General features: G+C 38.5%; 1 protein-coding gene across 1 annotated transcript in view; it reads left to right on the plus strand.

Moving 5' to 3' along the window:
- Positions 1-25000, plus strand: part of ZNF536 (zinc finger protein 536) — a 350107-nt gene that overhangs the window by 50357 nt on the left and 274750 nt on the right. The window contains exons 2-3 of the mRNA XM_075161307.1: positions 4919-4998; positions 17699-17769. The gene's annotated coding sequence lies outside the window, so the exon portion shown is untranslated. The remainder of the gene's footprint in view (positions 1-4918; positions 4999-17698; positions 17770-25000) is intronic.

Consider the following 25000-nt stretch of genomic DNA (forward strand, 5'->3'; position numbering starts at 1 on the left):
GGGGCAGGGACGCAGGGTGCGGGTGCTACTCCGCAGGCACCTCGCTGCCACCCAGGGTAGCCTGCGGGTGCCACCAGGGGAGCTCTGTGCCAGGCCCTGGGGCACCCCAGCTGGCAGAGGCTGTCCTTGGGTCTGGGATGTGCAGCAGCTACGGGAGACCCCCCCTTGCCCTGCAGCACTGGGCAGGAGGGCAGCGGCTGCTGCCCCCTGGGGTTGCTGCTCTGGGATGCTCCTGCCCCCTCCTCCTCCTGCGCCCCCGGGGACCCCGCTTGAGCAGTGGGCAAGGTTTTCCCCCAATGTGTGATTACCGGAGGATGGCGCAACCCCAGCCATGTGGATCTCCTGCTGACACCAGGGGAAGTGTGCCTGCATGTTCTCAGGGCAGAATGTGGCCCCTGGGGCTGGATCCTACCCCTTTCCAAATCCACAGTGGCAAGTGCCAAGTCACAGTTAAACCATGCTTGCCACCAGCGGTACAGATGTTAGCAGTCATGCTGAACCGCCGGTCTGCAGCAGGGCCTGATCCAGCCACCACCAAGTCAAACGATGTCTCCTGACTTCCAGGGCTTTGGATCAGGCCTGAGCATGAAAGGCAGGAGCAGCACCATGCTGAAATGATTAGTTTTGCAACCGATAGCTAGTCCTAGGCCAGGTTAGTGGTGGTGTTAGTGCCAAAGAACACAGCAAGGTAGGAGCTGCGCAAAATAAATGCAAACTGGGATCTTTGAAGCACAAACGCATGTAGAAAAACCTAAGGAGCTGAAGAGAGTTGTGCCTCTTTGATAAAATATTTTTGCAAACCCCTTGGCTCCCCAGAAGTTAAAATGATGTGCGTTCCTGTCCTGTTCTTTTTGCTGTCTTTTGCTTACTTATATCAGGAGGGAAAATGAGAACGGTAGTTTGTTGCGTGATCTCGGTGATGTAAAGGAGCTTCCTTGAAAGGATGTTAGATCAAACACCGCAGATTTGCCAGGAGATGTGGGCAAATCCTGTCGTGGTGAGATTTGAGTTTTTAAATACTTTGTATTTAAAGGCAGACAGTTTTATGTATTGGAAATCTCTGAGCACCTGGGCAGGGCACACAGGGAGGAAGGTCCGACGCCGGGGCTATGGGGGAGGATCGGTGCACGGCCGGGGAGCCTGCGGTGGCATGGGTGGAAACCATGCCCCCGCCTGAGAAAAGTGGTGTCAGCTCTTATGTTTTTTGGGAACAGTGGAAAAATACTGAGATCGATTCCAACATCCTGCTTTAGGGACTGTTTCTCTCTTCGTTTATGCATGTAACTCCCAGTGATGCTAAATGGACCCTTAAGGCCTCGTTGGTCCTATCCTGCGTTTGCAACATATGTCACGTTCACATGGAGGCCCGTGAAGGGTGTCCTGCACGGCTGCTGGGCTGACTTCGTCCTGTCATTGAGCCTCTTTCCCTGCCCACGTACCTCTCTGTCCCTGCATCTGTGATGTGCCTAGGGTGACAGCAGCTATGCCACGGCATTTCAAGAGGCCCTCAAAAAGCAACTGATAGGGAATAATTATTTAAACATGACACCTCATTCCATCAGAAAGGGTACGCTGTTTACAGAGGGCCCAAACCTTGTCCCCTTGAGATTAGCAGGGGTTTCGTCATGGAGTGGGATGGGGTGCTAAGAGCCTCACGATGAAGCCTTTGCAGCCTCAGTATTTGGGGAAAAGGCCCACTGTTCAGAACAAGTCCATGCTCAAGCATCTGTTTTCCCTTGCTCGATATTAGATTTCCATCCGTAACCTGCAGAAATTCTCTCTCATCAATGGGACGAGAGATTGCTTTCTCCCTTTAATGTCTGTAATTTGTTTCAAGGAATGAGCTGCATAAGCATGTTCAAGAATGAACAAAAATTGTGCCCTTCTACCCCAGTTATGTCTCGATAGTACTTTTATTTTACCATCCTCTTTCTGAAGGCCTTTGGGGTTTCTTCTTCTTTGGGGGTAGAGGTGCCGGGGGAACAGGCTCACTCGCTGAGCCTGGCGCAACTGTATGGGAGTGTTGCTCCGGGAGGCTTTAGCATGATAAATTGGTCTGTAGGGGTTCACGGTGCAATTTTTTAATGCCAGCGAGTGTATTAGACACTGGTAAACTGTCCCAATTTGACCTAAGTGGAACTATCTTAATTTGTTTCCATGCAGCTTGCTGCCTGTACCTTTAAAATATCTGCTTTACATAGTCGGTGTCAAATGTGTTAGAATAATATTAGCACAGGTAAGTAAAATACCTTTTTATAAGGCTTTAAATCATTTCTGCTACAGTTTAATGTGTAAAGCTACAGATTTTCCCAATTTGTTCGTAAGGTTATGTATCACAGACCTTAAATCATTTAAGGTTTTAAACCTGAGGGGTTCACTCACAGTCATGAACTGGAAAGCAGATTGCAAGAGACATTGACATGCTGATCAATGACACGAAGCCTCCAAACAAATCAGTACAGGACTTTAAGAGATGAAGCCTTACTGTGTTCTGTCTGTCATCAGAATTTATAAAGCATCTTAGTGAAAGCCCCTTGAGAATCATTCCTAGAATTTTGCAAGTCATGAGCGTGTATGTAAAATCTGAGTTTTTTTTTTAAACACAAGTAGCCTTGTAATAGCATAGCAAAAATGTAGTCTACGATGTTGGCGTAGGAGTACTAAGAACCTGTTTAGCAAGATAACATCTTTTTCGAAACCTAACAGCTTATTATCATTTTTGTTCCTATTTCTTGGCTTTCTTACATTGAATGAGCTGCAAGTAAACACTAAAAAGGTGTATCTTGAGGTTTTAAGACATCAACAACAGCAGAAATTCCAGACAAACAAGCTGTCACTGTTTTTAGACACTGCGATTGAAAACATTGGATGGGACCTATGTTTATACGTAGCAGTCCAGGAATTTGCTTTTCCTATGTGTCCAAATATTGTAACCAAAATTCACTTATTTGAATTCTAAAGTGGTATGGGCCTCTATAAGTGGGACCTGAATCCTATCTAGATATGACTTCATATTTGGGAAGAACCAAATCTGATGACAAGGGTTTTTTTTAACCTTTTACAAAAGATTTTTGTTCTCTTCAGCCAACACTGTAGGTGCTTGGCTTGATTGCCCATTGGTTTGCTTCTCGTGTAGCTGGGTATACCCATGGGAAATGGGGTACCAGATCGGAGTAATGGCTTGTACGTGCTCACCACCCATTAAGCTCAATACTGTAAAATATGTAATGAGAAGATAGGCTTTGCCTTTTGGGGCTTATAATTCAAGTATAAAACCAGAGACAATTGGCATTTAAAAAGAAAACTAGGCATGAGGAGAGAGCAAAAAAGAAACGTGTTCCTACGCGTGAGAAACAGTGGTGATGGCAAACCAGATGTCTACTGCTGAATTGTTGGCAGTTAGCTGTGGAAATGTGAGTTGTAAAGGAGGGGTTTGAAGCTTTTGCTGGGGTAACTCTCCTGTGTCAGAGAAGTTCTATGGCAGAATTATCGCTTGGAAAATATTTCGACGTGCGTGATAAAGACTGGTTCAATCTGCAAGCGAGGGGGGAAGGAGTGGGAATCAGGAAACGTTGTGGTAGACCATCAAAATGAAAATAAGTAGCCTGTGTTTGGTGTGGTGGAGAAACCAAAGGAGTGAGAAGAGGAGGTGGCACGGACACAGTGGGACATTCTGCAGTAGCATTTTGCATTGGATGTAATTGGGACAAGGTGGAGTCTGGCGAGATCTTGGAGGATATGTGAAAAGTGTTGTATCAGTATTGCAGTAGTGGAGGGCTGTGCTGCTTAGTAGTGAACTCCTAATTTGCAAAATTATTTAATATTGTTTTAATCATCAATAGGAGTCTTCAAAACTGTTATTAATCTTTCAAGTCAACAAATGGCATTGCCCAGCAGTGTGGTCCTGTCAATGCTGACCGATGTAAACCAAATGCAGTGAAATGGCCAAGCTCTTAGTTATTTCCTACAGAAATAAAGGATGCAATTCTGTACACACCGACTACTACAGCCCGCTACTGGGGCTCTGCAGAGAATTCAGTGCTTCTCTGGGAAATCAGTGTTGGTAAGGTGAAGCCCTAAGGCTGTGGTGCTTGAACTGGGGTTTCGGAGCCAGAGTCTGCTGCATGAAATAGTTTGGTTGATGTAGATGTACAAAGTGTATTATTTGGAAGTGACCTTTAATTTCATTTGTTAGACATGCATAGGAATAAACATAGTTAGAATTCTCAGTCATAAATTCTTCAGATTATAGCTTCAGTCGAGTGAACTTTATTTTGCTCTAAGAACGCCCTTTGTTTTTGTTTCTATTTTGCTTACTAATGTAATGGCCCTAAATTCACTACTGACAAATATCTTGGAAGTATTCTGGCTTGGCTTTTACTGCTGGCTCTTATCTCTTTTAAGTAGGGTTTATTAGATGAGATCATCTACAAAGGACTTATTTCTGTTATAAAATGGAATTAAAAAAAAGTAAAAATACAATTAGTAGCTGTTCTCTTTTTACTCAGTTTGAAAGATTAGAATATCAATGTCAAAGAGAATAACTGGGTTTCTGGAGTATGCTATGCAACTTTTGTTTTATTCTGTTTTGTCCTCTTTTGGTGCACTGTCTAGGGGAAAGGATCAGAATAATTTCATTCTGTTCCTCAGCATTATCTTGAGGAGAGGTTTTCCCCCTCAAAACAATCCAGAACTGAAAGAACTTTTCAGTTCCCAAAATGAAATGACCACCAAACACATACATTATGAAGGTTTAAAAAATAAAAGGTGTTAATCCCATTAATATTCTAATTCTCAATACACTCTGCTGCTCTGCAGATTGTCTGCTTGAGGTGGAATTGTAATATTTTAACGTAAATGTTTGATTCAAACACTGAGTTTTGACATATTAAATTTCTCACAGGTTTTATTTTTACAGTTGCGACCTTCAGTACCTATCCCGTGTCTTTTAAGAATTTCGTCAGCCAGGGAACAGATTCGTTGGTTTAAGAGTAACTGGTAAGAATACTTACTTATATTCTCATAACATTTTCTTCTGCTTATGGATCTGAGTTTTTAGGTTTGTTTTTCCATATTAAAAAAATACATAAAAATGAGGTACATCTTAAAAAATACTATGTTTATGTCTTTAGCAAAACTTCTTATTGTAGTTCTTTCAGAGTATAGTGAGCTACAAATAGGGTTTTTTCAAGAAAAAAATCTGCTTGATAAAATCATGAGCATTCATCTTATGCAGTTGATATGTAATAATTGTGTTAGAGATGAATCATCATTTATTACTTTATCAACAGACTGCTGATTTTAAAAAAATCCATGACACTCATGATTAAATTCATTTTATCACTTTTTGTTGTTTTTTTTCCATAAGTTCAATAGAACATCTCATGCATGTTATTAAGAACCATATTCTGTTGTATATTAGCATGAGAAGAACACCCATGAAAATCAGTGAGTGGAGGGGTGTACTACATTGTATATGTGATTTTCCTGTGAGCTATTCCAGTGTGGTAGAAGAAAAGCTCCTGTAAAGTCTGAGAAATCAGATAGGTGTGGAAATCAGTGTGAAATCAGAATTGGGTTATTTGGCCCTCAGTTTGAAATAAAAGTCTAGCTTCCTAGGAAATAACCAATAATTAATTCTACATTCTACATGCGTTAATTGATTCTTAAATCAAAATTTCTGATAGCTTCTGCTCCCAGATCAAATTCTTATGTTATTTCTGTATTATAATTGTTATACTGGATTGTCCACTCGTCTTTCTATCTTGTGAATCAGTAGAAACTGTGTGATTCGGAGGAATTGTGCTGATTTATAGCTGATGTAAGTGAGAGGATATTCAGGCATATTAAAGCTTCAGTACTGCAAATGCATAAGCAGGTATTGAATTACTGATGCTAATGGAATTACTCACGTGAGTAAAGTTAAGCATAGACGTAAGTGTTTTCAGGATTGATGTCTGTACTTAGGAATTTATAGCATTTAAGAATATGGGTCACAATTTTTAAAACTTACTAATTGAATGTGAGCTACTGTATTTTATTCTAGACAATTGACTCGAAAAGAATTACAGTGACTTGATTCTAGAATAATTCCATCAACTTCAGAGAAGATATGTGGATTTTTAATGCTGTAAATAAGGATGTAGTTTGACCAATTCACTTCACTGATCCCTACTAATATCAGGAAATACTTGACAGAGTAAAGGAGGAGCACAGAACCGGACAATTAGTAATACAAATGGTTTCAATCAAATGGTTAAATAGCTCAGCAAAGACGTGGTTCATTTTGTAATAGCATTTGGAATCCAAATAAAACCATCTGAGAGATGTGCTGTTTGTTGTGATGTTAACGTGGAAAACAGAAAACTCTCAACACATCTTGAATTTCAGGGGGATGTCATAAAGCCATTATAGGTTAAAAAGAAAAAACAACAAAGAAAAAATTCTAAGCCCACAAACTTAAAATACGCATGCAGAAGCTCATACTCGATTCTAATTAACAAAGCTTACCTTTCTCTTGACCATACCCCTTAGAGGTCATCATGTAAACTATTTAAATTGATAGTAATATTATGCACCACGAAATTAATTTTACATTGTGTACAGTTTTTATTGTGACTTTATCTTGTTTCAAAAGTGCTTACTTTCTGATTTTGTGGATATTACTGACTGGATTACTTTTATTTTGGTTTTTACACAACAGTTATATTAGAAATTTGCTGTTTTATTCTTACCTTCTTAGTAAAAATCCTTTTATCACACAATGGGTAATTTATATCCATTACCAGCCCTTTCAATCCTTTTCAGTGGTGCTGTCAGTGCCTTTGGCACAGTAATGATTAATGTGATCTAATAATAGTGTGCCATTATATTACCTTAGTAAAACATGTACCAACATCCTATTCAGATCTACCAAATTCATAGCTTCCTATAATATTTTTGTTGAAAGACAGGATTACTATTTTTCAAAGCTGAATTTTTTTTTTTTCCTTTAACATATTTAATGAAATTCACAATTCTTTGCCATGGTAATCTTTGTGCATGCATTTGGGCTTGATGGGTGAATTTTATATCATTCTGCATTATTATGATTTGTTAGGCAAATTGTTTGACACGTAAAAAGAGATATGCATTACGTTGTTTTGTTAAGGGTGCATTTTAAGCATTCAGTACCTTCTGATTATTCTGCTGTATTTATCATAGAGGGTATATTTAGATTGTAGTATGCAAGAATAAGCATTTGGGCTAAAATGTGTCTGTCTTTTTCTGCATTCTAACCCAGATACTGCCACATACCGCAGAAGGCAAGCTCTGTGCTCCTCTGCCCAGCAGTACCAGTTTTGATTACAGTTGCTTTGCTGTGGTGCTCTCTCTTTGGCATTTCCTTGCTTTTTTGCCAGTAGAAACGTGCAGAATGGTGCCCAACTGTGAGCTGGAAACTGGGATCGTGCAGTGCTAGGTCTGTGGTTTTCAATCCAAGGTACATATATTCGAAAACCAAATTCATACATACCTACCCTGTACTTGAGGTTCAACCAGATGTAGCATTGCTGGACCCCAAAATCCAGTTGTCAGGTAGTACCAGTTCACCCTAGAAGCAGAGAAACTATCCAGAGGACACATTTTTTGGTAACAAAAAATGTTGGTGCTCATAAAAGTGTTGGAGTTGTATATGTATGACTGCCTTCCAGTCGTTCCAGTTACATACCTGATGCAGTGTGGGAATTTGCTGCTGCGCTTGCACTGAGCACCAATTCCCGCAGTCCTCTGCAACAGGAGGGACTTTAGTCACGGCACTCTTTCCAGTCTTGGGTTCATCTGTTTAATAATGCTTCTAATCAGCATGGCTGAAGAGTTTGGATAACACTGCATCTTTGCAAAGCATCTTAAATCTTCATCACCCAAAGATGTCATTATTGCAGTCAGGGAGTCACATACTTAACACAGTTGCAGTAAAATCAAAATGAAACAGCATGTCCACATTTTAACTCTACTTTGTGACGTTCTGTTAAATACATACTCTCACTGTTTCATCATATCACAATAAATAATGAATAAGAAAAATATTTTAATCTTGTCAATACTGGCAATGTCTAAAAACAAGGAAAGTGTGTGTATGCATTTATGTGGATTCCTTATTTGATTTAGGCTAAGCGATACAGCTGTAACATGATTTGAAATATGCAATCAATGTAAACGAAGAAAAATATTTTGAATGCAGTGTATAAACTGTGTGTTTCTTTAGACATATTTTTAGGAAAAGAAAAAAAGATGATGATTGTCATACCATATAACAATACTACTACTACTACTGGAAATATATGCAGCAGCTTTATTTTCTGCCATGGTAAAGACAATCTTAAGCCTTGGTCATTTAAATCAAAGACATTCTCATCTCTTCCACGCAGCTGATTCTTCAAGACATAACAAGAAATGGGGGGGGGAAGGGGGGAATAAAGCCTGAAATCTTGGTTTAACATTGTATTCAAAAGGTTTAAAGAAAGTTCAAAAAGATGCTTCCCTGTTCTTAGTAATAAATAATTATTTACGAAACAGAAAAACCTTTTATAAAGAACTCTCCAAAATCAGTTTGCTGATGGAGATGTAATTTGTTAAAGCTCGAACAGAGCTGTACCAGTCTTGAATTAGAGATGCTTTAGGTTGCACTGTAAGTCACTGGACTGTCTATTGAGAGATTGCATTATATCTTACTGCTTTATTACTCGTGGATCCTGCAGTTGTACTAGTCAGAACCAAGCCAGAATGAAAAATGGTGGCTTCCTTTTTTTGGCTAAGAACAGAATGGTCAGTGAAATGTTTCTCCCTCATCTCTTTACATGCAACCCAAAATAGATGTAGTAGACTGCAGAATAGACTTTTCCATGGTCTGAAGCATTTTCAGGGCCTCGTTGGTTGTGTCTTGTGTTGTTCCTTTCAGTGGGAGATTATTATATAAAGTGCACAAGGCACCAGGTTCCTTAGTGTAGCTTTATGTCTGTTTCTTTGGTAAAGTAGAATTGGAAGTCGGTGAATTGGCCAGCAAAGCATTATTTCACCTGCACATCTTTCCATCTTCATTCTGATGGGACAGAGGCTCTTATGTATCATCTCTGGGAGTATGGCTGGTTAGAAGAGGGAGAAGAGGATCCTGATGCAGCTGCGTAAGCTGTTAAACAGCACCATTAACAGTTCACTGCCCTTCTTTAGGTTCCTATCTGTATTGCTGTACTATGATCCTTAACACACTTGGGTAGGTTAGGAAGTGGCTTCCTTTGTGTGGCTCTGAAAGAAAGGCCTCCCAGTAAGCAGAGGAAGAAAAATAAAATAAATTTAAAAAATCTTGGCCTAATTCTTGGAAGATAGAAAAGCACAAGAGGAAAGTATTTTTGGCTTTTAAGGCTAATTTTATCTCTTGTGAGGCCATCGGGTCAATGAGTAGAAGTGGCGACTGGTAATTCTTGGGTTATATTACTGGCCACTGAATTACTATGTGACTTCAGTAATGAAACATAAATGTTCTCTCTGTTCCCCAGTGGGCATAATACCATTTACCTGTCTCAAAAATGCTTTGTAATTTAATTAACACTTGGAGTGCTCTTTGAGATCCTTAGATAAAAGCAGGCAAAATGAGTCAATTGTTACAGAAATCCCAATTTATGCCCATTTTAAAAAAATTACACTTTGTCTTGACTCTTTCAGACCTCAAATAATGTTTGATAGGAGTTTTGGGCTTTGTTCTTACTGGTCCTTAGAGTCACTTATTCTTAGTGATTTGCATAGGCGCAGTGTAGGTATTACTTTTTTTGTTCAACAGAGTATTTTGGTGGATCATAAATTACCAGTCCCTGTGCTGGGAATCTGTTTCTGAGAGAAGCATACATTTTCAGAGGAGAATTTGAGTTGTGCTAGAAAAGTTCTGCATTATTCTTCAACATATACTTTTTATCGTTTTAGGGGAAAGATTTCTTAATTTTTAGTTGTGCACTGGATGTAGTAGCTTAGTCTTTGTTTCATCAAGTATGCCAGTATCTTGCTGATAAATTACACATGACTGTACTATTGTAACTACAGCTATTCAACAGTCATGTATAATTACCACATCCTGTCATGGCCAGATGACTGACCAATGACCAAACCAAGTATTTCCTTTGTATAGACAATCCCTGTCTATAAGTATGCACTGATCTACATTTGGACTGATTCAACTATTTGATTGTATATACACTTCTGTTTGAATAAATACTTTGTAAGTCAGCTGAAATGTGCAGTTAAGAAGTTGATTTTTTGCATTCTCCTCTGACCTCCAATAAAGAACACTCATTAAGACAAGCAGGAACACTTGCAGCAAGCAACCTGCAGCTTCAACTCATCCATGTTTTCCATCTTGTTTTGGAAACAGCCAGATCTCTCTCGCCTCCCCCCCTCTCAGCATAAAACCCACCTCTTTGCTCCCAGGTAACTAATTCATTCTCACATTTTTTCCTTAGCAGCTCCATGCATTCATGTGGGGTTTGCTGCCTACCACTCAACTTTCTTTTCAGCGACTATGGAAACAGCACACACATACCTGGATATAGCTGGGCTCAAAGTAAGATTCTTGGCAAAAACGTCTATGCTCACAGTTTCCCCCTTTTAATCTGCTTTCCGCCACTATCTTGTTTTAACTACTCAAAAGGAGTTTAAACACTCTAATAGGTAAGCAGATAATCTCAACAAGCATCTTACAGCTAGCAAAAATGTTGCACACCTGTTTGTACACAGCCTTGATGAAATATCTCAAAGTTATGCTAAGCAAGTCTGCCATTCCCTTCTGGTATTAAAAATGCCATTATCTTAAGTTTTAAGTTGTACTATTTGTGTAATAGCACATAATAGCACCTACAAGGGAGTTTTATCTCTTTCTTATTCTTCCCCTCATCTCCTCCAGCAGTTTCTTTCAGAAGGTAGAAACTGGTCTTTTTGGTCTTGCTTTGAAAATTTAAATAGACAGTCTGACGCAGTTGTGACTGAAACTGAGGGCTGTCTTTCAGCTTTCGTGGAAATGTGGGAAGGCCAGCATAGCTCGAGTGATCTGCCACTGCTTTTCACGTATTTTAAAGTAACACATGCTCCATTTAACAGAAATTGTTAATATTTTTTCTGACTCTACAGCTGACTTTCTTTCCTCCTCTCTAAATTTTACTTTCATTGCAAGTTACTTTTTACCACAGAAAATTTGGAGGAAAGGTGGAGTGGGAGATGTCTGTGAAGTTCATACTTCTGCACAGCTGTAGTGACAGGTAGCAGTGCTGGAAGAAGTGCCAATGTCGGTAGCGATGTGGACATCTGCACACGTGTAAAGGACTTCCTGAGAGTAGCTTGCTTTGAGAACAGGTTAAAGTGTGCAACTGTAACGCTGTCAAAAAGTGGTAAGCTTCTCTCCCTTTCTCCCTCGTACTCTTCTTCTGGAATATTACATTTTCACTGAAAGTGTGGCTGCATAAAAATAGAGCACGTCTTAAGTCTCTTAATAGTGATCTCAAGTGTTGCTTTGAATGGACATTGTCCTGTGAGCAAAACACTGGAGGAAAATTCTTGTGTTCCTTTTCTTTCCTGTGGGTAACTGCACATTGCATAGCTGACCAAATATGCCAAGACTATGGAAAAAGAGAAAATGGCAAGATGACTGTTTCCCAAAAACAGTAAACACACATTGCAGCCCGGCTTCTTATTTGAGAATGCAAGATTTTACTTTTTGAATAACTACTGTATTTTAACAATAGGCATCAAGTGGTTGCTATGTGATACACAACAGTGTTTTTCATGAACTTTTGGCTGCTGAATAAGCCCAGCAAATATGGGTTCTTACCCTTTTAGTTTTCTGGGTCAATTCATTTTGCACAAAGGAGAGAATGATAATTTGAGTTGTAGGCAGAGAATGTTTTCCTCACATGGTAGGAAAGATGAAAGCTGTTTTTATTTAATTTCTTTTTAAATTAAAAATTATAATTCTTTATGGAGTTATAAATAATTATCTTACTACTAAAGGCATCCTGTAAACTTGTTACAGAGTCTTTCTCTGTAAAATAATTGCTGATTGTCACTGTAAACTAAAAGTGGGGGAGAAAGAGGGGAAACATAGAAATATAAATATATATGTAACATATATGTATGGAAATTACTTTTTTTTTTAATGTGATTTGATTACCCCAAAAGTAAAGACCTAGGCAAATGCTTTTTGTTTGTTAGGTGATGCTGGCTGATTACAGACCATATAAAGGTGTTTTCTGAACTGCTGTTCTCCTCTCTAAATGCTCAGCCCTTTCCTGCTTGTGGGTCAGAGAGGACAGTGTCTGTCAGATTTAGTTGGCTTCCTGATGGGACACCACATTGATGATGCTTTTATGTTCTTATCTCCTGTTCTTCTGTTGTTGGAATCCCATGGAGCAGGATTTCTGAGAACTGTGGATTTAAAGTCTGCATGAGAGCAGGGGCTGGCACTCGATGCAGGGAGGTTCAGGTGAGGTGGCAGAAGAGCAGGCGGATGTCAACAGCTGGTGGGAGCACCGCTCTGATGCACAAGGTTAATGGCAGCTTATGTGGGAGGATGAGGAGGACTCCAGAAGTAGGGATGAAGGAGAAGGTTTGGTGTACGGGGAAGAACGGCATTCAAGTTATGCAAGGGAAGGGAGAGAAATTATCTCTGGCTGTGCAAACGTATATGAGAATGTGTAACCGTCTCTCTAATTTTCTCAATGCTAAAGATCTCATTTAATTTTAATTACCTTCTGGAATAAGTATACTCATAGGGGCTTATTCAGGAAGGTTTTGGGGCAGGAAGGCAGGAAGAAGGTGCTTAGTCAGGAGGAGAGTGAAAGTTGGAAGAGTGCTGTTGAGGAAAGATCTATTGTATTGAAAAATGAAGAGTTTTGGGCAGGATGAGCAAGGAGATCTAGGTTAAGGATTGAAGGGCCACTAGATAGCACATTGTGCTCTTCTGCTCGGCATTTCTAAGCCAAGACCTATCCTATCCTGTATCAGATACGTAGAAGCCCTTGTTTAGTCTTGACCAAATTAACAGAGAACATAATCTGTGTGGCAAATTCAACAAGGCTTTGGAGGGTGGGTGGATGAACCATTCTTGGTTGTTTGCCAGCGTTGGTGTTATACTGGATTTGGTTACTCCAAGGAAAGTACAGTTGTAATTACTCTTCCTTTTCCTGGCTGTGTGTGACAGCAGCCATCAGTGCTCATCCATACACTGAAGTGCCACAATGAGACGTGTTTTAAAATGAGAAAGATGTACAAATTTCATCCAAGTATTCTGGCTGTTCATTCTCTAAGGCTCTTGTCTTAACCTCTTACTATGCTGCCAAAACACAGCTCTAGAGCAAGCTCCAGAAAGGCTCCATTTCATGCCATCTTTCCATTAATCTGGACGTAACTTCACTGAATTATCACAGTGGCTGTAGTCCTCCATTTACATAATTTACATAATTCCGTTAGATTGAATAAATTTACACTAATTTGTACCAAGTACTTCTACTGAGAAGGTTTGCAGTGGTTGTTACTGCTTTGTTTTTTCTTGCACACAGTCAAGCTACTTCTGCGTACAGTTATTGTGGCAAAGACTGTGTGTCTTTTACCAGCCAGCAAAGGTGTGAGTGAGTGTTTCAGCTTTCTTAAAGAATTTTCTTATAAAGAAGAATGAAGGAAGTTACAATATATCCCAGGTCACCGTGTCCTGACAGTCTTCAGAAAATCTCTGCTTCTCTCCCCAATTGCCCAGTTGTCCTTCTCTCAAAAGTACCTATTGCCTCTCTTTGGCTGGGTTCATTCCAAACCCAGTTTTGACGGACATACCTTTTCTCTTCGGTATCAGACACTGCAACTCCCGTCTGCTCCCCCCCCCAGTGATGATAATAGTGATTGCCTGCTCAAAGAGAAAGAAAAATTCTTTCATGGATGACATTTTTATTTTTGGTTTGTTTTTGTTTTTTTTCCTTAGATGTTCCATGTAAAGCATTTATCATTGGGATAATTTTCCCCTCTCGAAGTCATATCAGACACAAAACTGTCTTCAGGGCTATTTCTTCTAGTTCACTGGACAGCTGTTCTGCCTGAAAAGAAACAAAAGATCATATATCAATCAAAGACTTCAGGAGAATCCTTATGTTCTTTAACTACCAGGAAAATTCTAACTGCGAGTTCTTGATCTTCTGACTTCTGCTTTTTCAGTTTGGAGAACTGCATTGATATATTTTGCAAGAGTATCTGTTGGGTTTCTTCTTTTAATGTTTCTTTTGTGTGTCGTCTTGATGCTTGGAGGGTGTTACAAACTCATCTTCACTGGTGACAGCCACATCATAAGCAAACAGTTTTCTTACCCCTGTGACTTGATTGATCCTCTCCTGAATGTCACTATGGGCAGAAATTAGTGCTACTTAGCAGAAGCAAGGTTCTCATCTTTGCTCTGCTGGTGCTGAACTAGTGATTTCCAGTGGAAAAAGACTAAAGGGCTGAAGGACATGCCCAAGCTGCAGCTTCTTAACTGGTACAGATGTCTGTATTTACTCATCGTTCTGCATTTCTGTAACTCCATTACACTGAAATCACTAACAGGTAATAAATTCCTTTTTTGTTAATTAATTTATTACTAATTATGCATTTACCCTAGTCTTGTGATGCTAATTTAAAGAAGATTCTCTCAATAAAAATTTCTTGCCTTTAAAAAACATACTCAGAATACTTTATTCAATTTACTAAATGATGTGTATATACAGTAACAGAGTTGAGTTTAGCATGTGTCCTTTCATCTGTAAGTGTGGGGTGAAACACGTAGGTGAACTTGGATGCTACCATTTTAGCCTGGCAGCGATTACCTTCCAGATTGGAAACCACATCCTTGATACAGGGTTTTCTGGCCTCGTGATGGTGTGTGTGGAGCGTTAGAGCACGTTTGCACAGCACAGAGCAGCGCTCTGCAGGTAGACTGGAACTAAGCTGAAGGCCACTTGGAGACACAGTAGCCCAAGGCAGCTATTAAGCTAACTTGGACGTTTTTGCACAAGGAAATAGAAGACTAAACTCCTAGAAGATTTTTGTATCCACCTGTTGGTGCTCTTCAAAGGCATCATTAGCAGTTTGTTACGTGTTCATGCTATGTTAGTATTTGATGGTATCTTCAGACCCCAGTCAATGCTATGTGGGGCTCAGCAATATACAGATACACAGTGTTTTGATGTGTTTTGCTGAAAGAGACCCTCTGTTCTCTAAGCTGTCAGACCTTGACTTTGGTAAGGCTTTGCAAGGGCTGCCTGGCCTGGATTACTTTATGTAGGATCGCGAGCAAAATCAAGGCATGATGCAGCTAATATGCAGTGAAAGAGGTATGGGAAAGGAAAGATGTGCCACATAATTGCAGTAAATTCTTGTATTTACATATACTTAAAGTTGTCTTCATCCAAAATTTCCTGAAGCAAATGAATTTATTGATTTTTAGCAGATCTTGGATCATATCGCTTGCCATATTGGATCAGAATATTGGGCCATCAAGTGCCATTGATTATGACCAGGAGCAGACGATTTAGAGGAAGAAGCAAGAAACCTGTGATCAGTCATTGTAGAATAAGCTCTCCTTAAGGATATTGTAATTATAAGCAGGACGCATGGCCAGGGTGTACAAGGTGATAGTTCCAAACCAAGGGAAAACAATGGGGATGATTTAATTCTCTTTTGCTTTGAAATAAAGAAAGATCAGTTTTATTTAATCAATAGACTGTAGGGTTTGATGTATGGATGAAAACTTACAATCAGTGGAATAATATTTCTGGTTAAGCACTTCTCATCAGGAACTTGTTTGACCTGTGAGCTGCTTCATTTTTTAAACTTAGATGTCTCTATTATAGAACTTCTAAAGATTCTTGCAGTGCCAGCATGGGGAGTATGTGTGTGTGTTTTAATACGGATGCATCTTATAGGAAAGGAGATAAACCTTTTTCTTTGTACACAGACACATACATGATTTATCAAACATATTGTATTACTCTGTCTTTACAGTGGATGTGAATTACTCTATCTGTGTAGGATTAGAAACTCTGATGTTCTGTCTTGTATTCAGGAAGAGGATTACTCTGCAGATAACGTGCAGATAATTTACTTTTAGTGAGGCATTGCAGCTTAAGGGCAGCAGAATCAACTTTCTTGAGGTAAAAGGAATAGGAATTGGTATGGAACAATGTAGTGTAGTTGACCACTCATAGGAATTTCAAGATGGCATCAGAAATATATCATTGTATATTTATTGAACAGTCATTTTTTCAGTCATCCTAAAATGATCTTTTGATTTAAAAAAAAAAAAACAAAACACAACTGTTGTAAATGCTAAGTACCTTGAAATTCACTAATTTTATTGCATATATGATTGGCAGCATTAAATGCCAACAGCTCATTTAAATATGAAACATCTGTACATTATTATTTAGGGATTTTTCATCTGTTGATTTTAGAAATGAGGGTTTTATGAGTCCTTGCATGCATAGTTGTATATTACTTATATACAAAAGCAGTCAGTCATGAAAGAGTTGTCCTAAAATATACTGCATATGGTTTTGTGAGTAAGGTAGAAAATGCATAGCGTATGAAGAAATACAATATGCATTGCATTTGATTTTAGGTGTGGCAGCAGCAATTATGATTTCATAACAGTGGGAGTAACATGACAGTTCAAAAGCTCAGTGAGAAGATTGTTTTTTATACACAGCAATGTAAATTCTTAAAATAACAATGTAATTTTTACATTTCTCACTGGATATCAGCATAATCCAATTTAGAACAATTTATTCTCAACAGGTATGGTGAAAATAGATATATCATTGTGGAGCGTGGTATAATACATTAATTTTTATGAGTGAGTTATGAAGATGTACAACTCAGGACCTAGGATAAACATCATATTCCTTAATTAATCCATTACACTATGGCACATATGTGCCACTTTTATTACCCTAAAGTGAAAAACGTTAAAAAAAAAAAAGCTGCTTTTTTTTTTCCTGTATTAGAAAACCTTTCTTCTAAAATCATAAAAATGTAAAATCTAATGCACCGAACGCTATTAATGAGTTAGACATCTAAATTCCTTGAAGACTTGTAAGATAAAGAGCCATCATCTTCTGGTAATCACATTCAAATACATTCTTTAGCTCAAATGTTTTAAAGCTTACGGATGCAGTTCCTACATGTTTAAATGAATCCAGACCACTTAATTCCAGCTAGAGAATGCAGGTGAATCTGTGATTGAACAACAATATCGGAACAGTAGTGGAAAATGAATGAAGAAAAAAAAAATCTGCCCCTTTAATATCTCAAAATGCAGTATTATAGATGCATATAGTTTCTGAAGCTGCCCATACAGATCTACAATGAATGTTTTTCTCATATGGGTCTTATTATAGCTTTCAGCCAAGATTCTCCATTCTCCCTTCTGCCCCATCATAGATCCCCAGCAAATATGATGTATTTGTTTAAAGGATAGGAAACTCGTAATTTCTAGAGGACGGATGGCGAAATGTCCACTTCTGCTTGACTCCACTAGCCTCAGCTTAGGAAGTTGTTCCCTTTGGCTCTGAGAGTGGGTGGGTGTCACATTTTAACTGCAGAGTTTTATTTACAGACAGGGATGAATATTAGTCTTGTAATTATAAATATTTTGCATTTACAGTGAAGGATCTACAAGAGCTTTCGTCATCCATTGATTAAAGAACTAAATCTCGCCACACTCCAGCCAGCTAGGTAAGTTGTATTAGCACTACAGATCAGAGTAACTGCGGTTTGGGAAGGTGGGGTGATTTTCTTAAGGTCTGTCAGTGGCAGAGCTGCCCGTGGCACATCTCGGAACAGCTCCGGTTCTCCCTCGCTTCCTGGTCTATGAATTCTCCTTAACACAATGTACCTATTTGATTATCTAAATGGGTGAACTGTTTTTCCAAAATCTGTTATTTCATCTCATGTATGTACTAGATCTGGGTGCTGAAACAATTACTTGCAGCTTGCTTACTAAACCGTATCAGAATTTCCTAATATCAAACCTATAAGTTTATGAAGGTGTGTTTTGTGTGCCCAAGAGCAAATGATCTCGAAGATATCTATGTGAATACATTTTAATGTGATTTTACAATGTTAGGCTATCTGTCACTATCTGTCATTTCTAAAATCTGATACTAATAGAATTTAGTATTTGTCATTTTACATTGCAATAAGAATAGACATAAGACAATATAAACCAAAACACTATTAATGAAAAAATCAAATTAGAGATTATTGTGTATTGAAGACATTAAATTTAATATAAATTAGCACCATACAAAGAAATATGTTTTTCTGCTATCTCAGCATTAGAAGAATAGCACTGCTTTTCTCCATATGTCTGTGTCACTAGGTTGTTATTTCTTTTGTTTAGTCATATAATAGAATGTTTTGAGACATATTATCCTCAACTTGTGTAACAGCCTACAAATACTGATTGCAGTTTGAGCTTGTTATGGAAAAGTATTGCCCTGTGGATTGAGAAAATGACCAACAGCGGACTATAATCTATGAAGCTGAGAGTAAAATTGCCAACTAGAGGTCATTTTTCAAACCAAGGGGCAATAGTTTTCTACTATAAACTGAATATTACAGTCAGTATATGTTTTATTAAACCATTTCAGAAACTTGGGAGCAGTTTCATTTAAACTTCTTGCTTGATGTGGCTCAGAGAACAGGCCCAGGGCAGCTCACAAAAGAGGCCTGGCATAGTCTCTATAATAAATATTCTGTATACTCAGTAATTATGAAGGCTTTAGGGCCTTAATGGTGAATGGCCATATCCTGCCGCCATTCTGCATCCTTAGCAGCAACTGAAGTCATTAAGATTTGTGTATAAAAATCAGTGCAGGCTGCTGTTTCTCACTGTAATACTATGACAAACTAGGGCCAAACTATATAGAAAAGCCAATTATAGCTATTACAGTCTAAAAGATTAAAAGGAAAACACCTTTTCCCTTCTCCATAACCTTTCATTGTTTTTCTTTCCTGCTGAAGTGTGTAGACAATGGATCTCTTTATTAGCACTCGTATGGGGGTGATTGCCTAGTGCCTCAGTCAACAGGAGGATTTCCATTCTGGAATAACAGAAGTAACAGTAACATGCATGGACAGAGTGAAGCCTTTATCCTCCTCCTGTAACACACCTTGCATATCCATAAAGAGTTCTGCCATCCTGTGCCTGGGGAACCGAGGTGCTTTCTGCAGCCATTGCTTTATCTGAGTGACTTTTACTGTTAGTAGATTGTCAGTACAAAATCCTCAGTGGACTCCAGGATTTAGAAAGAGTCATAGGGAGTTCTAGCCTCTCTGCAAAACAGGGGGGCAAAGAAAAATGAGAAAGACCATGGTGGTTTGGGCAGAAGGGAGCCAAATGAAATCTTTCATCTTTTCCTTGAGAATCCCTGATGGAAGTGTTTTATTTAGGGCTCCTTGTGGGACTTCTCCTTAGCTGCTTCTGCAAGCTTTGATGTCAACATGTTGTCTACCTTGCAGGATTTCTAATTTTCTATTTTGGGGCAAAGCTCACAGACTGATCCTGGTTTCATGGCATAAGCATGTCATAGTCCAATACTACTGTGTTGTCAACAGTAAACGTTGCCTAAATTGCAAGTTCACTTGTCGCAATTATGCATGTAAATTGTACGTTCACATAACCATAATTAGAAATTTCTATCTGCACTTGCCAGATTAATGCATAGTTACAGCTGTAGCATGGGCAAATTAGGGGCAAAATTTGTTTTTTGCACTTTGAGGTTTTTAAAAACCAGACCTTACATCCATATGTGTGTATATATTATACAGACACAGACATAATTTTCTAATGGTCATAATTTTAAAGGTCTACATAAAACTTCGCCACCTCAGTAAGGGTGATGGATTAGAATAATAAAAATTGGAGCAGCAAAAGACCTGTTATACATCTAGTCCCTCTTCTTGACATTACAGGATTGTTCCCTACAGGATATTTGCTAATACTTTGTCCAGAGCAGGTTTAAATGTCCCAACCAGTGAAGTTCCCACTAAACTTTCACAGATATAATTCAAAGGATATTTTTCTGACACTTTATCTTAAAGTCATCAGTTTACTTTGTTATGTTGGTAATACATACAGGACAGGTCCCTGAAGTTATCTCCTTGGTGCTTCCATGCTTCTAAATATTTGCAGAAAGTCACCATAAATTACTTGGGTATTGACCGTGCCCTTTTCTCTCATCCTCTAACTAACGCTGTGTCACTGAGGAGATTGTGGGTTTTTTCCCCCAAAACTCTCTTCCCAGTCAAAAGACTGGGCCAAATGAAGATGATACTATTAACTTAGTGTTGCATATATTGCATAATATAGACACACACTCTCTATATGATCATGTATCTAGTCTGTGTTCGTTTCTAGGAGGAGGATGTTTAGGAGGTCTGTCTGACTGTATTGGGCACTGTACAAACATATAATTAATCTCATTTTTAGCAATGCCTAGCTCCAAGCTGAGGGTGTAGAAATACAGAGTTATTAGTTTCTAGAACACTTTTATTATGCACTTTCTATTTTGATTGACAATTATTAGTATTTTAAGATGACAGAACTAAAACTTATGCTGCCAGATAGCATCAAATATAATGTATGTTAAGTAAACAGAAGCATGTGAGCAGGATAATATTTATTGTATAGTTACATAGCGATGTGGTAAGAGACTAGAGAGAGAATTATTCTTCAAGAAGGATATTTGATATTTTATGCTCTTTAGAAATATAAACAGAGAACTGAACTTTGCACCCTGTTTCCTCAGGGTAGCATGCAGGTTTATCGTCTATCCTGGCTGGATTGTTCTCAAAAGCTTCCATTCTCCATCTTCTTCCTTTCTCTCAAATTGCCTGTGTAGGAGAGGAGTAGGAGAAGATCCCTCCAAGTTGAATTTTATAACTCTTCTGCTTTACCATTTGATGGTTTGCCTTGCAGCTCCAGCCAAAATTTGTATTGAACTCTTCATATCCAGTCCTTTTCCCAGAGAGTTTGACTGTCCAAGTAGATGAAAGTCTGCAGGGGCGAGAGGCACAGACAGGAGAAGGGTTGTGCAATAGGAGATCCATGAGGAAAAGGATGGAGCCACTGTGACCAAGTCAGGTTGCAGTTTCTCATTTGGCAAAAAATCAATAATAATTTTAACTAAGTAAATAATAATTTTGTCTCCATAACAAAAAGAATAGTTACTATGAAGTATGTGCAAACTTCCCATGTATTTCTAGTGAATATTTAATATAAAGCAATGAGAGGCAGGGCAAGAATTATATAGCTTTTAAAAACCAACGAATAAAGAGACTCCTGTTTTCATGACACAATTCACCCACCTAAAATTACTTATGGAATTCACGTTAAAAGGAAGAAGCTGGAATGTTCAGAACCTGGTTCAGGAGGTTGTGCGTAGGTCTCTGTGCATCGACTGCCATGCTGGAGCCAGGCCTGGCTTTAGAATGGGACAGCAGAGATGTGCATCTTCTGCAAACACGTATAAACAATACAAGCAAAGTTAATGAAGATGTGAATTCTTGTGCTGTGTGAATAAGTAAATTGAAAGATAAAATTGGCATTAATCAAAAAGGAGGAAGACTTTGGGGTCTCTTTTTTTTTTTTAAATAAATTAATTTCAGCTTGCATCCTTTTCAGCAAAAAAGTACTCAGCTTAGTGTTGCAGAAAGTTTGTAAGGCATGGAATATATTATGCAGAAGTATCTGGTTTAGCTTGTGTAGTGAAAGGAATAAAGCTCTGTTAATCTGGTGTTCTGCTTGTGCTAATTTTTCCTAATTTTGATCTAGCTTGAGTATTTCAGTGAAATACCATGCATACCTATCTTTAGTGGAAGAAATTCTAAGAAGCAATTCTCTAAATCATTCTCAATTCATGGTTTTTTAAACGCATGACCAAGAATGACTGCTTGTGTCCTTTGCACAGCATCAACACAAGTAGCTGTAAAATCACAAGTTAATATCATTAGGCAGTTGGTTTTGGCAAGCTTGGATTAACTGGAGGAAAGAAGGAGAATCAGTGGGATTGATACATTTCACCATTATTTACTCTCTTGGGTAAATTGACTTCTTCCAGTCATTGAGAAAAAATATCCCAAGTGTGGGGTGTTTTTATTTTCCCCTGAACATGCCTTTATACACAGTGCCCGACTCATAATGGGGCTGTTAGGCAGCACTTTCAAACAGTTGTAGTTTCTAGCTGCAATTAGAATGTCTTTAAACACAAAATGATATTAAAAAAAAAACAACCACCAAGCCAAAAAAAACCCCCAAACCCTGATCACATAGCATTTATTATGAATTGTCTGGTCAAGTTCAGCATTCAGTCCTTAAATACACTACATCATACTTTACTGTTGGAAAATCCTCTTTTGGACTATAACCTCTTCTTCTCTCTGAAGTGTAAGTGGTTGACTGCTGCAGCATTTATCCAGCGCACCTTTTGTGTTTGCTTCAGCTTTTCCTTCCGTGAAAGTGGTTCTCCTATTGACTTGTGCTTGGCATCAGGCTGATGCCATTAAAAAACCAAACAGTCTTAAAATGCTTATTATTGAGGATAGGAGAGAGAACTGAAGGTACTTGTGGAAGTACAGTTTGTGAGTAATAGTTCTTGTCGATCAACATGATGCACCATTGTGTCTGACGTACTTGTAAATTGTTATCAATCCCATTACCAATTTATGTCCAATCCCTTCTTGTCCATCTGTGATGCTCATGGTTCATCTCTTTTGGGTATTAATATTCACGTTTCAGAATGATACATCTAACGACCGGTCTCACTTTCAGGGAACAGTGCCACGTTACGATGGAATAAAGTGTCACGATGTCTTAGGTAAATAAGCCAATCGACATGAGAAGAGAAAAAAAAAATTCATCTGGCAGGAAAGAAAACGGAGAGGAAAAGCTGTGGTGCATGATGAAGGCACTACCCAGTAGAGTATAAATGAAGAAATGCTCCATCTACATCGCTTTTGTAGTTGGAGTGAGAGTGGTTATAAGGGGGTTGGGATTATATTACGTGCCCTTCAGGTGACCTTTCTGGATTTTGCAGCCACAGTTCCTGTAAACTCCTCTAGTATAGTCCAGTAGGCTGCCCAGTGCAAATCATAATGCTTTGTTCTGAGATTCAGGAAGAATTGTGTCAGAGATATTACTCAAAAGGACCTCAGCTACAGTCTTAGATCATCTGGGTCAGAATTTCAATGCCAGTACTGTTTCCATTTGAGCATCTTCTTTGTCTCCTGTAACTTAAATCCTATCCTCAAATGCTTGCTTAGGGATGGCATTGATATTCGACGGGAGCTGCAAATGCCTCAGAGATCAGATAGAAAATATATATATATAATGTATCTGTGTATTGTATCTGGCAGCTAGGCATACTAATGGAGTAATGCTTTATTATATACAGTATATTATACAGTCAAGTAGAAAAAAGTGGATGTTTCTATTTATCAGTTGTTTTTTTGTCTTGGGTGTTTCTATCTTTGACTGATACAAATATTTTGGAATCTAAACATACCTCCACAATACTGTTGTGTCTTTGTTCTGGATTTCTTTCATCTTAACTTATCAACACAGTATATGAGCCATTTTATCCTACAGTGTGATCATCATCCTAGTGTGTATTTGCTCATTAATGTCAGGTTAAGATCTAAAGAAATACGCAAGTAGGAGTGAAATTTCTTTCTTTCTTTTTTTTTTTTTTGGTTTGTACTAATTTTTTTATACTAATGATGATGGCAGTAGGAAAACTACTGTACTGTGGCTTTAGGGGATGGAAAAAAAAAGTATACACATTTTCCCTGTGAGTGCTGTACTGCTTCCAGTCTTGGGTTGGCTTAAATATTAGTACTCAAACATGACCTTAAAACAAAAACTTTGACCAAGTCTCTTTTTGTAGTGAGGAATAATTGTTTTGGTATTTATTGAAATAATTGAAATATCCTAAGGAAATATCCCTTAAAAACAAATGTATACAAAATGCACATTCTAATCTTTGTGTTTTTTCACTGAACGGATTTCTTTTTTTCATGCATGTCCATTGCATAAGTTCATGAACAGTTGGTAAGGTCTGTTTCTTATATACCTGATATTCATAGTAAAGAAACTTTGAAAAGAGAAAGTACCAATGGAAAAATGTAAGACCGAATATTTTTTTTAAACTGTTTTTGGTTGCTAACAGGACATGCATTTCTTAAACGAGCCCTTTTTTTTTTTTCCCCCTTCATAAAGTTACCCTAGAAGTATTTCGAGACAGTTTTGGTCTTTTTTAAAAAACATAGAAAACGAAACTAAAACAACTTCCTGGTTTTCAACTAAAACCTAAAATTTTCCTTAAAGGGTGCAGACAGAAGAAGGGGAGAGGGATGCACGAGTCAGGAAGACCATAATTTATGCATTAGTGTTTGGGTGTTTTGTCTAACTTTAGGTGTTGAAAATTCTCACAGTTGGAGAATTAACTAACTAAACAGGAGCAGAATTGTACTAATCCTGGTCATATGCAGCAAAAAATGTCCAAATAGCAGCACAGAGTGAGCGATTTGGGGAGCATTAGGACGTGAGTGAGGCTAACCTGAACTGGTCAGGCAGTTGGACTAGATGGTTGTTGTAGGTCCCTTCCAACTGGAATAGTCTAGTCTACCCTATCCCACAGTAGGTCCCATGGGGAGTGTCGGGGCACTGATCCTTGTGCTGAGAACGGGGGTCAGAGGATGTTTCCCAGTTGAGCAAAACCCTGAAGCACAAGGGGAACTTGATGCATGCGAGTTGTTTCGGGGAGGTCAGTTGCATGCTGAAGGCATTAGATGGACCAGTCTTGTTCAGAGCTGCTCTTTTTTTTTTCTTTTTCCCATTCAGCTTAACGATCCAGCCATTTACACTACTTATTTCTATTCCTCAGAATTGTTCTTTCCTTTTGTG

Source organism: Calonectris borealis, chromosome 12, assembly GCF_964195595.1.
Source record: "Calonectris borealis chromosome 12, bCalBor7.hap1.2, whole genome shotgun sequence".
Classification (NCBI taxonomy): Eukaryota; Metazoa; Chordata; class Aves; order Procellariiformes; family Procellariidae; genus Calonectris; species Calonectris borealis.